Raw genomic sequence first — 18,221 nt, forward strand, 5'->3', positions numbered from 1 at the left:
ATGGAGCTTGATGTAAAGTTTCATTTCCATCTTCTGCTTGGGCTTATCTTGTTTAAGTAGGCCCGGTAAAGAGTAAACACATCAACTGCCATGCAATTTAGAGTAAATAGTGAAAGAAAGTCAAAAATCAGTCAGAAACAAAATTGGAAAGTGCATGTCAGCTTTTTTATCAGATGCCACCAAGGTAGACTGCCCTCGCTTGGCAGAAAAAAATAAGAGAAATGAAGACACCTGGAACTTGCCGCTGGAGTGTTTGGGCACTGCTTAATTCTTCTCTTCTCTCTTGTCTTTATCAAACTGATAAAATAGAAAGGAATTATCTTTCACGAAACTATGCTGAATTCAGATGAGCTGTAATTTACTAGTCATTTGTGATTAATATAAAGTTTATTTTCTGTCCAATTTATTAAATGGAATTTAATGATGCTAATAAATTCCTACACAAATTAGTGGAATTATAACAATAACACTGTAAAATATATAAACACATTATAAGAGTTTTACAGTAAAATGATGGTGTAAAATCAATATTTTAAAATACAATTAATGTCTATTGTGTTGTACCTATATATCAGCCAACAAACCTGCTCATTAGAGAATATCCTATATTTGTTTAATATTTTATAATGTAAAAGGTTGCTTCACATTTATTATTTTTCTGATCCCGAGAAAGCCCATAGCATGTGATAATCAAAGCATAATAATGAAAGAGGTACGTTAACCTTTAACCCCCATTGTAGAGTTTTCTAGATATCCAGATAGCAAACATATTTATGCTGTATATAATTCATGTGGCTGTGATTTACCTATTTAAATGCATGAATTTATAACTGTTTATCTGCAAAAAAGATCAGAATATTAGCAAATTAATGAAGACACTAATATGCATTGAAGGCATACTATACACCAAGATATACATTGTCTTAATTATGCATTTCTCTGTCACAAAACTTAGTGACTTGAAATCTAGACATTTTCTTTATTTGCTCACAATTCTGTGATTTAAGATGACTTAAGAATTTACTTTTAAAAACTCAGCTTTCCATCTATCTAGAAATGTCTCAAATTTATCTTTATTTTAGCGTAGTACTCTATTGTGTATTCCGCCATCAATTCATCTATTGTGGACATATACACTGTTTCCAAAGCCTAGATATTATAAACTGTGCATCTAGTTTGTTTTATTGGTTTGTTTTGTAGTTTGTCTTAGTTGGTTGTAAAAAAATTGTGAGTTATTGTCTGATTGTTCCTTTTTGGGTGAATCTTTTTGGTGTATGTCTTTACTGAGTAACTACTTCGAAGATAACTACTTTGAAGATAACCATACATAGCATAACAACTATTGTCATACTTTATTACTTGGTTGTGCAATTTTTTTTTCATTAAAGGAGGACTCCATTTTGTTTATATGTTTGTTTTATTACATGGAAAAAAGTAAAACAGAATTTCATAATAAAATAAGAGGAGAATAACAATAGTTAATATCAGCATATCGTTAACATAGCATATTGTTATCTTTAAAGTAGTTATTTAGATTACAAGATACGGGCATTAAAATTTCTCCAATTGATATCAGCACAAACCTTCCTTTTCAATGAACTAAGAGATGCTAATAGTGTAACTGACTTGCATTTTTTGCCCTTTTTCCTTTTCCCTTCCATCTTTTCTCCCTTTCTACTTCCTTGAAGACTCAGTTTTGCAGAGCAGGTTGAGGCTGACTGTGCTCTGGACTGCAGCTGCGTCTCTTAACAGAACCCCTGGTACAGACAAACATCTAGGTTTCTTTGTTCTTCCTTGTTAAACTGCTTGCTGTGATGAGCTCGGATTTCCTTGCAATGCTGGTTTTCAGTGTAGCTCATGGCTAAAAAGACCAAAGCTGAAGGTCTCAAAGGCTTAGGCTAAGAACTGGGGAGATGTGGCAGGAAAGAGCCTTAGGTTATGTCACCATTGAATGTATTCATTGCACTGAAGGTTCTGGAAAACATGTGCCTTGATTCACGCAGCCTTTAAAATTTCTTAGGTGAAGAAAGAGCACCTAGAGGATGAGAAAATAAAGAAGAGACAAAGCTGGGGACAGGTGGAGTCCTTGCTCTCCTGATGGGAGGAAAGGAACTGCCCTCTCACTGCAGGGGCTTTTATTTATACCTTTAGCAACTTAATGTCATATGGGACCCTGCTGTCCTAGCAACTCACTGTTCAGATTGTCTTGGAGCTAGGTGTTCTCTGGGCTGAAGCAGCTTCTTCAGGTGGCTGCCCCAGGCGCTCATTGCTCTTGGGATGGCCATACCCCAGTCTTGTGCTTGTGGTCACTTTCTAGCTTCAATGGCTCCCAACAGATATGGATGTGATTAAATTGCAAAGAGCTACACATAAGAGCACATTACATGCAAAAACATATTCCTAAGTAGCGGCCTGAATAAATCATCTAAACTGTACCCATTTGAATTCCTAGTTTTAAAATACTGTAATAATTGTGTTTGATGTAGACACTGAGAAAGCCTGGGGAAAACGTTGCTTGACACTTTCTTGAAAATTACTTTGTGACTTCTGCAACTACTTGAAAAATTAAAACTAAATGAAAAAAGGAGGAAAGTTGAAAGAGAAAGAGGAGGAAGAAACAAAGGAGGAGAAGGAGGAGAAAGACAAGGAAGAGGAGAAAACCATTACCATTGGGTTTTAAAAGAAGGATGAGGTTATGCAAAGGACTTTGGTTCAACTCCAGATGTGCATTGTTTAATGTACCCGAGATTCCATTTTTATGTTGGTATCGTGTGGTCAATAGATCAGGAAACAAAAGCCATTGTTTTTCACAGTTCTCAGGATAGAAGATGCATCACATCATACAGAGTTACTAGGAAGGACTGGGTTTGATCAAGAAACAGAAGGGACAGGAGAAAAACATGAGTGGGCCAGAGTCTCTCGTATGGTTTCCGTGGGTAGCAAAAGGTGAGGGACAGTACGATGCTCAGCAGGATGTGGGCTAATAAGGCTATTTTAGAAGACTCTGGGAAGACAAGTGGATTTTAGCTACCTGTGAGTATGGGGTAATTCACATCATGGGGAGCATGGGATTCTCCATTGAAAATGTCCTAAGGGAGGTGGTTGCAAATAAGAGTTCTGAAATGGTTGGTTTGTGTATCAAAGATGTGCTTCCCAGCAATTTGTTTACTCTCTCTAGGAGCTGGCTAGTGCTCTGAAGGGCAGCCCCCACATCCTGGTCTGCTAGTCAAGATGTTAAAACATTGTGAAATATAGGAGAATTTTACAAACCTGATTAATACAGTGTACAGCTTCCCAGCAACTATACTATCATAATGTTATTCACTCTTAGAGTCTTATTAGTTTGTCTATGTAATTTGCATAAATACTATTTTATTAAGTTACCTGGAAGATTAAATAGCATAGACTCTATCTACTGTACTTAGAACAGTGCCTACCATCATTGACTAACTTTAGTGGAATATGCTGAGGGTGTGTATTACAGGTTTTACTTAAAATATTCCCAAAGCCTCAGGGAACTCCCAGGTGGGGTTTTGGGGAGTAGCTAGATCATGTGGTTAAAGGTATGTGACAACTGATTTAGTCTACTGACTGGTTTAGCACAATCCTGTGTGTGGATAATGGGAAGGCCTACTGAGGGTGGTGATGATACCACCCAATAGGCTTGTAGCCTGGATGGGATGGATAAAAAGGGAAAGGAAGCCTCCCCACTTCTCCTCTTCTGCTTCCTGTGTCATGATCTATTCCTCCTTCACCATGCCCTTCTGCCATGTCACTCTGCTTTTGGACAACCAACTATAGACTGAAACCTCTACAAACTGTAAGCTGAAATAAATCTTTCCTCCTTAAACTCTGGATGTCAGATATTTTGTCCCAGAAATAAGAAAAGTAACAAAGATATTATGCAATGTTGCATTCTTGACCAAAAATAATATCTAATACAATGGTGGATATTTTTGGAGAGTTCAAATAACAATCTATACAACAGTGTATGCCATTCTGTTCTCAGAAGGCAAAATGCTTTTATTGTGTGTCATTCTATTCTATTGTTTCTTATACTAAAGTTCAGGATAAATTCCAGCAAGGAATATATTTTGGTAGCAAAGAAATTCTTAGCACTATGTTAAGCTACAATGTGTACTTAAAATAATCATTTCACAGTTAGAAAGTGATTTGAAAGTTACCAATGTAGAGTACAATAAACATCTATATTCCAACTTCAGACATCAATGCCCCATACTTTCTTTTCACAGTAAGCACTAACTCCAATTCACATTGTATTTGTAGGAAACAGTTGGTTTTCAGCTGCACCGTACTCAGGCTGTTGTACTCAAAATGTTGTTATAGTTAGGTTCATTTTTTTATATGAAAATCAATCATGGTTTGTCAGCCAGAGAAGGTTAAAAGTTAATTAGTAAATGGAGGACTTCACCACTCATCTGTAGACCTTCGCAGGGGCATCCAACTAACTATAAATGCTCTCACCACTTCATAAATTAAGCTGGGTCTACAAATAGTGACCTATTTCAAATTAGATGCAAGAGTCACCCTTCAGGAGCCATGGAGATGAAGATGTGCCCTTCCAGATAGAATGATAGTGGTCCTTCAAGAGATCTCCTTAAGCATGTTTAATTTTGGTCATTGTGACAAGTTGGAAACAAGCCTGATAAAAACCAAAGACTATATAAATTGTCTAAGAAAATTAAGATGCAAGTGATCCACTTAAATAATAGCCTGAAGTCAGGTAATTTTTATTATACCGATATATTTTCTGTAATATGATATTCTATTAATTCTTCCTTAAATAAACAAACTGATTAAAATTTCATTATGCCGACATCTCACAATAAACTTGGATCCACGGCTCCCTTTTCTTTTTGTTTATTTAAGTCCCTATAATTAATTCTGGATTTATGTCATTTGCTGGTCAATGTTACAGTCACCTTACTAACTACTTAAGCAATTGGAAAGCTGTCGGAGCTCACAGGAGCAGTGGGTGCTACCCCACGGTTTTAATCTAATCCTTCTTTTGTGAAGTTTTATTTTCCCATGCTGTGGCATTTTCTTTTAGCCAAGTAATTAAATGTTATTGTCTTCATTTTATGCACAACAATAATTTTAAGTGTAGGTTTCAGCTGGACAGATGTGGCAGGAAAACTTTGTCCAACACGCAGGCTACTGACACTTTTTTCCTTTTGATTATTTTCTTTGTTTCAGTCCCCAAACTATTTTGTCATAATTAATAAATTTAAACTATTAAGTTACACAAAGGTCTTAAGAATTTTCCACATGGTTTGGTTCCCGTCATTCATGTTATTACTTCATTATTTCAATAGACATTGGCTACACTCAGTGCAAACATTTCAGAGCATGCATGGAAAGGGCTACTAAAGCATTTCTGTGCTTTTGAGGACCTCTTTTCTTTCCCCATCAACCAAGTTATGTGGGAATTTCAGAGCTTTACATCTGAACCTGTGAGTGATACAGCGTTCTCTCTTGACATTTTGAAGATGCACAACTTCTCCCAACTTTTAAAATTTGTTTATGTAAAAAAAAAGTTTAGAGAATTCTCTTTGGACAGAAATAAAACAAAACATGATTAAGTAAACTGTTCACAAGTAATTCACCCTTTTACCTCATGATTATTCCTGTGAACCAGAGCAGGTGTTGGGTATGTGCTCACTGCTTTAACTAGCTTTGGGAGAAAAACTATTTCTACTTAAAGAAACTGCAATTTATATAAAATCCCAGATCAGTGAACCTTGGCTTCAGAATGATTCTCTGAAAGAAATATAATAATAGAGATGGCCATGTTCACCTTTAGTTTTTTTGTTCGTTTGTTTGTTTGAGTTTTAGTTTGGCTATCAAAGACTTTCATATTTAGCAAATACTAATTTGATAAAAATGCTTTTTTTCTCCAGCTACAGCCATAGTCTCACATAATGTTATCTCCGTAGCTTGTTTCTTTGGCTCCTTGGTATGAATCATTCTTCTACTTATTTTATCAATAACTAAAATGCTTATGTGATGATGTACATACTAAAGCAATACTAAATCTTTATGACTCTATTTCTCCCTCATATTTTTTAACCTAAGGTTTTTCTTATTATTCTTTGCTATAGAAATCTTTCATTAACAGTAATGGTAATAATATCCTGATAATACCACTTGATTATGTGCCATTAAGTATGTTATCCAGTTTTCTTGCACAGTAAGCTTTTATCTAATATGATGTTGAAATTTCTTTTGCAACAAGAGCTATGTCTCATACTGTAAAATATATAGGATACACTGGTATTTTTCTCATACCGAGGCCCAGGCATGAGATGACTCACATACACGGAATATTTATGGAAACACCCACTTCATCTTTTTCTCCAGCACAATGCATGCCTTATGGTACTGCAAAAAGGCTTATTCTAAAACAAAAACAAATAGGCTATGATAGAACTGCATAATTCTTAAGAAAGACAGGCATTCAGCAATACTATTGTAAGCTTCTGCGTCATTTGCAAAACAAAAACAAGCACAAGAACCTGTCACAAAATCATGCAACAGTAGTGCATCTGTGACAGTAGCATTAGCAAACTTCATCTATTTGGTTCCCTAACTTTCCACTGTTAGCTGCATCTTGGAAGCCTTCCATATTTGAAGACAAATATTGGATGCAGAATAAAATGGCTTTGAAAGTTTTTAGACCTGAGGTCAAATCCAGGAGAGTTGCTGGTTACTAGATGAACCACACTGAGGGGCATTTTGCTTAGGGCCACTGTCGGAATATGTTAAGCAGCAAACACAGTGCCCTTACAGGAGGTAGCCGTGACAGCGGTCCTCTAACACAGCACGGTCCATTTAAGGACCAGTGCCAAACTGCTGTGAGACTGAATGAAGAAGGAGAAGCAGGCCTATCTAGGGTTACAGAGGGTATGGTTTATTGGAGGTGCTAAGTGAAAGTGTTACCCTGGGTGTGTTGGAAATAAGCTCCCAGATTCAAATTGTCAGTGCTGGAAAGAAAGCCAGTGGATACCACAACACAAAGTTCAAAGTTCACTTGTGCAGAACGCTGCAACTAGGAGGTACCACGCCCCCTAGCATGGGGATGCGGGAATTTAAGCCCTTGTACTTGGGAAGCAGGTATCCTCTAAAGTCATTGGTTGAATTCAAAGGCTTGTAGTCTATGGCGGTTGGCTAGTTTAAGAAGCGGGAGGGGAGAGTTCGAAGGATTATAGAGGAGGAGGGAGAGTGGAAGAGAAGGCCTGGGGACAAAAAGTCTTTAAATATCGAACCATCTTTGGCCTGCAGCTACGTTCCCAGAGTGTAAACCCAGCAGCACTTTCTCCTAATTCTCTGTAAGGGGTGGGGAAGGACAGTCTAGGGTGGGCTAGTGTTTAAATCAGTCTTTTAATAGAAAAGACAGGTTGGCAGCAAGACCAGTTGGATCCCCTGAGTTTGGATCGGAAAGCGGGATATAGATACGGATCAGGACAAAAGTGACTTCATCTTAGTTGCAATGTACCTGTTTTATCCTAAGCTAATATTAAAAGGAGACACATTCTTGGAGCCAAGATCCTGTTGGTAACTCCAGGTACCACTTGAATTTCTTTTTCCTTTTAAAGTTCCTATAGTTTGCTTGCAACAATGCAGAAAAAAACGAAGTAGTGCTACTCGGGGCAAACACGGTAGTTACCACTCCATATAACTTCAGTTATGTCAAGCTAAATGCACACAAGTATTCAGGGAGAAATAGCATATATTTCTCACAAAAATAGCTCCACCCAGTGACCCTCTAACTCTTAGTGACAAACTCCATGTCTTTATGTAACAAGTTTTATTAACTTTCCATCTCCCACTGTGGAGAAACACAAATGTCTGTACTCCATTGCTTTCCATGTCCAAATCTTACAGTCCCCCCCCCCCTTTCTGGACTTCTCTTTAATTCCCCTGAGTACACATTCCATTCTGTCAAAATCTGTTTATCAACTCTGTAAGATTCTTAAATCCTGTTAAGGAGTTTGTTTCTTTGAAGAAAAATTACAATGCATATCAAGTCAAGGTAGAATTTTCTAGACAAAGGTATAGTCTTGTGCATGGCTGTCTATGCCTACACTTAACCCCAAAACAAGTACTTTCAGACTAAAAGTCAAACTCAGTCTCTCTCTCTCTCTCTCTCTCTCTCACTTCTTCCTTTCTCTCTGCTTCAGTCTATTGCCTCTTTCTGTCTGTCTCTCTCTCTCCATTTCTCCCTTCTCTTTATAGTCTTTTGATGTGCATATATTTCATAGGCTAGGAATTCATGACATACAAAAACTATTTTCTACTTACTGTTACCTCACATAACTAACCTTACTGTTACCATTAAGGTGGTTTCCAAGGAAGCACACAGGTAACTTTATAATGAACCATTTTCTAATGAATGGATTTGCACTGTACATTCACCAAATCCCTTTATATTGCATTCATTGTGCTTACTCCCATGCCGGTCTTATGTCTGAAGAAGCTCTGTGTCACTGTTTTACGGGCTGGGGAGAAACAGATTCTGCCCAAAGATTGTAAGTACTCTTCCCTGTGCCATTTCCTTGGTATACCTTTTGTCGCTAAGGAAAATACTTTTGTATTTTCCTGAGCCAGCATTTTAATCTACAGACCTTTGAGAAATCAGTTGACATTTTAAGATAAAACATCTGCTTATTTCAGAAGATAAGCAAAGTAATGGTGGAATTATTTTCTTGAAAGGGTAAATACACCTATGTTTTAAATGCTGAAGTTTAAAAGTCCCAGTATATTCTGCAGTAATGCCTAAGGCTTGAGATGTTTTTAATGATAAAAAAAAAAAAATAGAAATTGAAGTTGTGGCAGGGGTGGTTAATTGGTTTAATTATGAACTAATTCCTTTTTTCTGCTCAAACTGCATATGATTAAAGTGAGTCGATTTACCCTATTATTATGTCTGGCAACCAAAGACTTCGGAGCTCCCAGAAATAGCAATAGGCAAAACTATATCCACCCCAAATGGCAACTGAGAAAGGATTTATTAAGCAGCTTCACTTTGTACTGGTAAATGAGCCTTTCTTTAAAAAAAAAGGAAGAAATTAAAGAGTGCAGTTCCTAAATGAACCAGCTGCAGATGCCTTTGGGAGTTTTTGCAGTGTCATTATGAGAAGCAGGCTGTGTAACTTTCTTTTCAGATCTCCCCAGCTCTGTCCAGGTGTTGAGATGTAAGGATGTGCCATTCCTTACATCAGCTGCGCAGGATGGAGTCTCTCCCACACTGTCAGCACCTTGTGAACCACAGAAGGCCCTCTTTGTGAGCGTCCTCAAGGCACTGCACTGTGCCTATCTCATTCTGTTTCAAATTAACCTCAGTGGTAATTTCCGCTGCTCATGCTTTGTAAAAGGAACTCTATATCCTTCAACTGTTCTCTGCTTGCAGGGCACCATGGGAGGCTGTTCAGATATGCAAATTGTGTTGTCTCAGTATACTCCCAGGGGTAAGTTGTTTCCCCCTTTCTCTTAACAAACCTAAATGGAAAAATCTTGCAGGGGAAAGAAACGGTGACTCCAGGTTCTCCTTATGTATCTTTTCTCAAGCACAGGTCTTTTTAATGAAATTGAACCTTATTCTTTAAGAATATTGTCGGGACTTGTTAAAAAAAATAGTAAATGTGCAAAAAGGTTTTCAAATACACTGGGAAACTGTCACTGTTGTTTTCACATTTGCCAAGTATTTTGCTAAAAAATAAAATTTTTCTAGAAATTGGGTTCTGCTTATCTGATCTTGTAGAGAATGAAAAATAAGTATGTCTTGCTCACCCATTGTAGGTGCCTGGCTGGGATCCCTAGGACAAAACAAACGTACATAACATAAACTTTTAAGTGACAAAGAGAGCTTTCTAAGGAAATGAAGACTCCTCTGGAAGAAACCAGGAAATGCGTGCGCTCTAATGACTCGATGAAGACAGGACAGTCATAAAGAAATGGGGGTAAGGCCCACAGCATGCCAAGGGTGGGGTGCTGGAAAACACAGCAAGGTCTGCCAGCGCAGGTTTTTCTGTGTCCCAGTGTCTTCTGGGAAGAAGATATTATTTTGCTTCAGCCATCTGGAGGCCATCTCTTCAAGATGTCTTTAGAGCCCCTTTCAAAGACAGGATGAGAGGAAGTTTCAGAAAGAACTTCCGGATTCTGCTGTTTTTGCAGAAGCCAAGATGCCATATTCTAGGGATACTGTGTCCTAAAACCTATCCATTGCAGTATGTAAGTAGTTTTTAGTCACTGTGGGGAACTAGCAAGTCTTATTTTTGTAGCTTCATAGTGAAGAATAGAGTAGTGGTCAGACATGCTGAAGTTCAGATACCCACTTCCACCCAGGGTATGATCTAAGTCCCTTAAATCTCCAACTTTTAGCATCTTCATCTATAAAATTAAGGTTATAGCTGTTGTTACAAGTCCAGCGCAGGAAAATTCTCCTGTTATATAGTCATTCTCCATTTTAGCAAGACTCTTCTGGTACTGTTATTTAATTATTTGGGGAAAATGACTGACAGAAGATCTCACACCTTAGATCCCATCAACTGCTTTTGAATTTGTTACATTAACCTGTCAAATCAGTGGAATAGTTTCTGTAGTATTAATTTCATGGGAAATTTCCTAAGCAAAGCCAAATCAATCCAAACCAAACAGAAAATCTTTGCACCGGGAGATAAGGCAGCATTCAATCTTTACCCCTGGATTTCACACCAGTGGATGTTGCAGGCAGAATTCCTCCAAAGCAACCATCCTGAATGGGGAAGGGGTTTAGTCTGTATAGTATTAGAAGTGGGAGGTGCAAAGCAAGTGACCAAAGTTACATGATTGGTTATGTACATTTAATCATGTAGGGACAGACAGGCTAGTCTTGAAGCAGTAGAAACACTCCAGGAACCAGAAAAAGGCCTCTTCCAGAATGAGAACAGCTAAAGGCATTACCATAATATAGAAATGTTCCAGAGAGGGCCTTTACTGAATGACCATGAATTAGCTCAGGGTGCCTTAAGGTAGAGACAGTTACTGATTTAGTGCTCTTCTGCAGCTGGGCCGTGGACACTGTCAGGATCAGGAGAATTTAGCAAAAAAAAAAAAAAAAAAAAAAAAAAAAAAAAAAAACAGAACAGAACACAACTTGTTCAGAGACCTCCTAATCATGACACATCTGTAAGTTTATCATCTTATGAATAAACCAGCACAATGTTTATGCTTTTGTCACATTAACAATAAGCCAAGTAATAGAGATGCTAACGTGTAGATTTATTTTAAAAGTGTACCTGTAATCTGAATTATCCATAATAGATTGCTGTTAAACAACGTAACTATAGATTTTCCACCATGACTCTCACGTTTGTTTCTGTTTTAGCTCTCCTTCCCTTGCACACTGCAGTGGCCCCTTAGCATTTCTTTCTTACTGTTCTTGATGATTCCAAATTGCTCCAGCGATGCTTGCTGATCACAGAAACCTTTCGACAAAAGGAGGTCACCTCTCCACTAATTCTTACAGCCTCTTTCAGAGATAAAAGTGAATGGTCTTTCTAAGAATCATCCCTTAGCCACTGCTCCAGAAACCAAATTCCACAGAAGAAGCCACTGCTGAGTCCTGTAAAGGCAGAGGCCTCCTTCTTGACCAAGTTGACTGATGTGTAGGAGTACTAATTTTAGTACTTTGGAGCCCTCAAGCATCATGACTCACGAAGAAACTATCTACTATGTGGCCTCTTGCTAGAAATCTCGGCCAACTTCTGCTGTGGGGCAGAATTCTGTTTTAAAAATTAATTTCCACTTGTTAATTTGTTTTGATGGCATAAGAAATTGCTTACATGATAGAATAAAAAATGCAGCATGAAAAATGACATGCAAAATAACATTAACTCTACAAAAATAAGAAATTACTTTAAAAGAACTATGTATAAACATTAATAATGTAGAACTTTAGATGAAAGTATACATATTTTACTTTTACCCTAATGTGGTTGTTTTTAAAATTATTTCTATAAGTGAAATCATAAAGCAAGATAATGAAAGCAGTTTTAAATGGAACTTATTAGAATGACCTTTTGCTGAATTGTTCTCAGAATGAACTTGAGTTCTCCTACATCAAACAAGAGATTCACATTTTTCTCCTCCCCTTTGCCATTCCTAGATACCTCTCACAGCTACAAAAATGTCTAAATTTATAACTATTCTTGCTAGTTAACATTCTTAAGACCATGTCAAGCTTACTGTATGTGTAGAAACCTCTGCTTTACTGAGTAAAAAAAAATTATAAATGTATAAAAACATATAATTTATAAAAATCAATTTATAATATAGACTAACTCAATCATATCTTTACCTTATGGGTAAAACAAATGCTACTTTTATTTTGCTCACCTATAAAAATTATTGCTAAGATGGAACATAGTTGTTGTAGTTAAATAATACATTTTAAATTTCAAATTTTTATTTAATCATGTAGTTATTCATGCAAAAATCCATTTAAATAGTATTAATTTTGCAATTTGAATTTTCCATTTTTCATGTTTTCAAATGGAAAAAAAGAGAAAGGTCTAAATCTTTGCTATAATTCAAGTATGCTCAGAACACTAAGGTTCCAGCAGATGTCTGTGTATATGGAAATGAAATACGGAGGCGTGCAAGGAGATTGATAAAGATTTGCACATGTGTGCATATATTCAAGGCCAGGTGACTTCACAGATTTATGTAGGACAGGCTACATTTAAAGAATTGTGCCTTATAGATTTGTTTTTCTGATCAAGATTTGCATTGTCAGTAATTTTGTAAATGACTACCTTGAGACCACATTTGTTATTGGCTGGTCTGATGGATTAGGCTATTTTTGTCATTCTTCATTTAGAAAACATTTATTTGCTTCTGTTTGCTTGTGACAGATTGTACCAAACAGAAACTGGCTTCCAAATCATTGTAAAGTCAAGTGTTTTTTTTTTTTTTTTTTTTTTTTTTTTTTTTTTGCAAGGAATAGACAGTATGAATAGAACTTTAGAACGACGAGTAAGAAATATATGTCTAACAAAATCTGGTCCTTCTTTTAATAGTTAATCAATGCTTTCTCAATTATTACGCCTTTATGTCCATTTTACAATTTCATTATTCCTTTTTATGCAATCCAAGAGATCAGTGCTCTGGTTGGGACAAAAGTCTGTCCAAATTGCATCAAACTGTTGTCTGAATTTTCATTGAAAATATATAGATAAACCATTAGAAAGAGCATTAATTTACCTTAGGTTGTTTACTAATATTTTTAGGGACATCATTGACTCGTGAGAACAATTAACCAAAATGTTGATTTTGTTTTTCTTTCATCTTAACAGAGTAGGAAAGAGACATGACATACTGGACATGATATCCTTTTTCACTGTAGGGTTCACTTCTATAACAAAAGACAGACTAAGAACAGATAAGCACACAAGTTCATTTCATGGAAGTTTGACATTATATAATGGACTTTAAAGATGAAAACTGAAAGACGCAGGGGAAAGAGTGAATTTCTAAAGAGTTGTGCAGAAGTATAATTGGAGAACATGAGAGTCTAATTTATCAGTAAAAAACGGGAAAACTTAGTAAGACACATCTATTCACCTTTGGTCTTTGTGTGACATTTCTTATAGCACAGGCGAGACAGTTACCGCATGAGGATCTTCAGGGGAGAAGAAAAGAGAAGGTACACAAGTATGTGTCTGAGATTTGGCACCCTGCTTTAGGGGATGGCAGTAGGGGCAGAGTGAGAGAGGACTCCACGCTCCTGCTCTTCTCAAATTCCACAGCACTCTATTTTGGTGTTGTCATGTGGGTATGAAAATGCCTTCTTTTGTGCTTATATTATGGTTTGGACAAGTCTTGTACTAAAAGCTCAAGTTGAGAGTTAATTCCTCAGTGGAGCACTGTGAACTTGTGGTGCCTTTGGGAGGTGATTACATCATGGAACATCAGCATTAAGAATAGAATTAATGTCTTTCTTGAGACACTGAGTTAGCTCTTGTAGGAGTGAGGCAGCTCTAATGGGAACAGATGAGTTACCGTTAGAGCAGGTTGTTAGAAAGTCAGATCTCCCCGCTGCTTTCGCCTATCCCACGCGCATCAGTTGGCCACTTCCACACACACTTTCTCTAGGCATTGTTGTATGTCATACAGTCACATAGCAGTAGACCTTTGCCACTCAATATACAGCATCTCTGACCCCAGAATTTGATTATATGAATGTCTTTTGTTTAGTGTCAGGGATTCTTTTCTTTTTTTCTGGACTTGGGTAAAAATCAAAGAATTCTTCACAATCACCCCAAAAACCACTTGCATCCAACTGCAGTGAGAATGAAACGAAGACCCATTTAGCAGATGTGAGCTCCCCAAGAGCAAAGCTTTTGTGGGATTCATCTACCTCCAGAGAGAACATTACTGACAGTGGGAGCTCACACAGGCATTGCTCACAAAGAGAGGTTATCTGTTAACTCACTAACACCTGAACGAAGACCAGGTGAGACCAGGCGCTTTAATACCTGTTTCACAGACAAAAACACAGGATCTGCAAGCTGTGTCACTGTGATCAAGTCACACAGCTGTGAAAAGAGACAGCCAGGGTTTGTGGTGGAATAACCAGTTGCAGCACAAAGATTTTCCCAGCGTATTAACTGCTCATGAAGTGTTGAATAAGACAAAAAGTTGTGTGTGCATTCTCCCAGCTGTGGAAGGAAACACAAGATTGCCATATTTGACTCTTAAAACTATCTGTCCCTGATGCTTTTCAGCCGTGGTGGAGCCACCCATTTTCACTGTCATTCTCTAGAAGTAACCGGATACAATTATGCTATGATGATGATTAAAATTAATCATAATTAAATCATTTTCATTGGTTGTGTAAGCTTTTGAAGTATCTTCATTTTAAAGAGTTTATTTATTGCTATCCAAGAGGACTCAGTTACTCAGAGTTGGAAAGATTTTGCAGGTTGAGGTGCCGCTGAAGTGCTGCTCATAAAAGCTGATCCCCAAAAGGCAGCCCAAGTTACATGACCTACACTGCTTTGGTGTCTCAGGAGATACGGTACCAGGACCAGAACTTTGCAAAATATTTTGAGTTTATGAAATCAGAAAAAATAAAATCTATATGATTTAATAAAATGTAATTACGAACTAATTGTAATTGCAAAATGAAGTTGTGCCTCTCTCCCGTCCTTCCTTGGGTCCTTCCTTCTTCCCTCCCTTCCTATCTCCTGCTCCCTTTTTCTTCTTTTCCCCCTATTTTCCCTCTTCCTCCCTCCCTCCCTTCCTTCCTTCCTTTCTTCCTTCCTTCCTTCCTTCCTTCCTTCCTTCCTTCCTTCCTTCCTTCCTTCCTTTCTTCCTTCCTTCCTTCCTTCCTTCCTTCCTTCCTTCCTTCCTTCCTTCCTTCCTTCTGCCTCCATCTCTCCCTCATTTCCTCCTATTTGCCCACCCATCTTTCCTTCATTTATTGGAGGAAGGAAGCAATTATGTCAATATACCTAGGGATTCATAAAAGTCATTTCTCACCCTTGGTTGATGATGAGAGAAAATAACTATTCATCTGTGTGCTTTTTATTCCTCATAATCAATTATACTGGTAACTGAATCTAAGAAAACAATTGCACTTTTCTTATAAAATTGAGATAATTCCTAAGTGCTTTCACATGTCTGCTGTTTTCTCTCTTGTGAGAAACTCAGAGGTGCGCTGTTTGCCTTTGTGACTCAGTTTTGCTAATAAATAATATAGGCAGCAGATGTCAATTAGAAATAAAAATGTGAGTGTTACAAAATATGACTTCCTCCTTTCACTCAAGAAAGTTATTATTTTTGTTTAGCATTCATGCGATTTTCTTAAGTAATTTCATCATTAACTGAAGAACAATTTTGATACTTTGCCACGTAGAGCTAAATTAATAGAAATTAAATTATAAAATAACGATGACTGCAAAAGTCAGCTACTAAATCTGGAGCTACTGCATTTTAAACCTTCCAGAATTTTTTAATCTTCAACCTTATTAAGAGAACTGGCTTCCACTATGATAGGCTTACATTTTGATGGTACCAGTGTAGTGGCCACTGGCTACGTATGACCATGTAAGTTCAAATTTGAATTAATCAAAATGAGATGAGATTAGAAGTTCTCCAGTGACACTAGTCACATTTCATGTGCTCAGTAGTCATGGTTGGAACATGTCTACCACATATATAGAAATCCCCATCATCAAAATTCTATAGGACCAATCTTGGAAGTCAAAATAGTTTTTTTTTTTTTTTTTTGGTAAAAGATGAGAAATGAAATATCTTAGGCTTTGTGGGTCACATAGTCTTTGTTGCAAAGACTCAGTTCTATCATTGTCAATGAAAATAAAAGTGACACACAAGAACAGGGATGTGACTGACTTACGAAAGCTTTACAAAAATGGGCAGTGGGCTGAGAATTTAGCGGTGCAGTGTAGTTTGCCAGACTCTGGACTTGATACAGGGCACTAAGATTTATTGAACACATAGTAGACTTCCAATAAATAGTAGTCTTTGTTACTTTGAGTCTTTTATAAGAAGAGGAATAAAAACACAATGCCTAGTGACCCAAAAATCACTCAGATTTCATAAAGATGATTTAGTATGTTCCAAAAATATATCATGTATATAGAAACAATGAATGGTATTTACCTATTATAGAAAGATGTTCTTGAGCCATCTTCCTATGCTGCAAATGTTTGTAGGTTAAGGGCTAAATTTATGTTAAAAGAACAGAGGCACAAATAGTCATACAATTTAGTGTAGTGATTCAGGTACGTTTTAGTTTTATTTTATTGAGTTGCATTTTTAATTTTTTTTATATTCCATCTTTAACTTTTATAATCAGGAAAAGTACTGAGTAAATAAAGGTAAATAGAGTTTCGTCTTTTTGGAGCATTTTTCTGCTTTCATGAAAGAATGTACTGAACAAGCACTGCTGTAACTGAAGCATAGCGTTGTCCAGTATTTAGTCTGTTTCTATCTGCATATTTTATAAACACTGTTGGTATGAGACAAAATAATAATCATGTGGAGGAGGCCCAGCATATAAATCTTGAGTAATTTTGGAATACAGTTTAATGGACTGCTGGATACGTTATGACTTCCAGACAATCATTTAGGCTTTCGGTGAAGTTTTCATAGAAAAAATCTTTATTTCTCTCACCACTATTATCTTCTTCTTCACATAAAGGTCAAGAAAAAAAACCTTTTTCACATTTCCTTACATGATCCATATTGAATCATCACTGGCAATCAGTACAAACATACTGCCCAGGGATGCATGTAACACAAAAGCAGTGACCCAAACAAACTCCACGTTCTCTGAGAATTTATAACTTGAGAAAATGTCCACAAGAATGTATTAGGCATAAAAATGGATTCATACATTATTTGGACTTGGGTTATAATGCATACAAAAACATACAGATATCCAACTGCGTCTTTAAATTTACAATTCAGTTTTAGTCTTCAAAACTCTGCCTATTTCAGTGCTTTTTGTGTTATGTATGTATACACACAGGACAGAGTAATGATGAACAAAAGTTTTGAATGTACTGTAAAAGCACACAGATAGTGAATTTGAAATATATCTTAAAGATAAGCAATGTTATAAAAATATTTAGCATACCAGGAAATTCAGTATAATCAAATTTTCTGACAAATGCAACTTTTTGCACTTTTTGTTTGGAAGCAACAACAGAATAGCAGGGAGAAGATTTAGAATGATATTTTAAAGAATGCTTGTACTTAAACTATTCTATTTTTAACTTCAGTATCCCAATATTGTGAGTCTAAATTGCTACGATACTGATAATAAAAGCAATTCTCTGAAGATGTCAAATGTCAATATTTTTACATTCAAAATTCAGTTAGAGTGTAGGTCCATGTGCATAAGAAAGGAAACCTGTTTCTCGAGCAAACTTCATTTGGGTAATGGTGGGATTTTCCATCTGAGATGGTTGTGCAAGCATTGGCCAAGGAGACTTATAGGAAAGACGGGATGTTAAGTTTTACCTCACGATACATTTACAAGTCCTGTTTGGCATCATTTTTTCTCTGAGAACAAGCTATGCTATATATTTCAGAGAAATTGAAACCATATGTTGACACCTAAAAATTTTTGAGAAATACCACTGGAGTTTGCAAGAAAACATATAAATATAATCAACTCCTTATAGTGTATG

The 18,221-nt window shown here is 36.7% G+C and overlaps 1 long non-coding RNA gene across 1 annotated transcript; it reads left to right on the top strand.

The window, feature by feature from the left end:
• Positions 1-7,455: 7,455 nt before the first annotated feature.
• On the top strand, positions 7,456-14,980 carry LOC134478196 (uncharacterized). Its single transcript, XR_010050682.1, has 4 exons — positions 7,456-7,585; positions 9,431-9,488; positions 9,820-9,980; positions 13,653-14,980. It is a non-coding gene; the product is annotated as an uncharacterized LOC134478196 (long non-coding RNA).
• Positions 14,981-18,221: the final 3,241 nt, after the last annotated feature.

Source organism: Cavia porcellus, unplaced genomic scaffold (assembly GCF_034190915.1).
Source record: "Cavia porcellus strain 051 isolate PalLab524CR breed Dunkin Hartley unplaced genomic scaffold, mCavPor4.1 scaffold_12, whole genome shotgun sequence".
Taxonomy (NCBI): domain Eukaryota; kingdom Metazoa; phylum Chordata; class Mammalia; order Rodentia; family Caviidae; genus Cavia; species Cavia porcellus.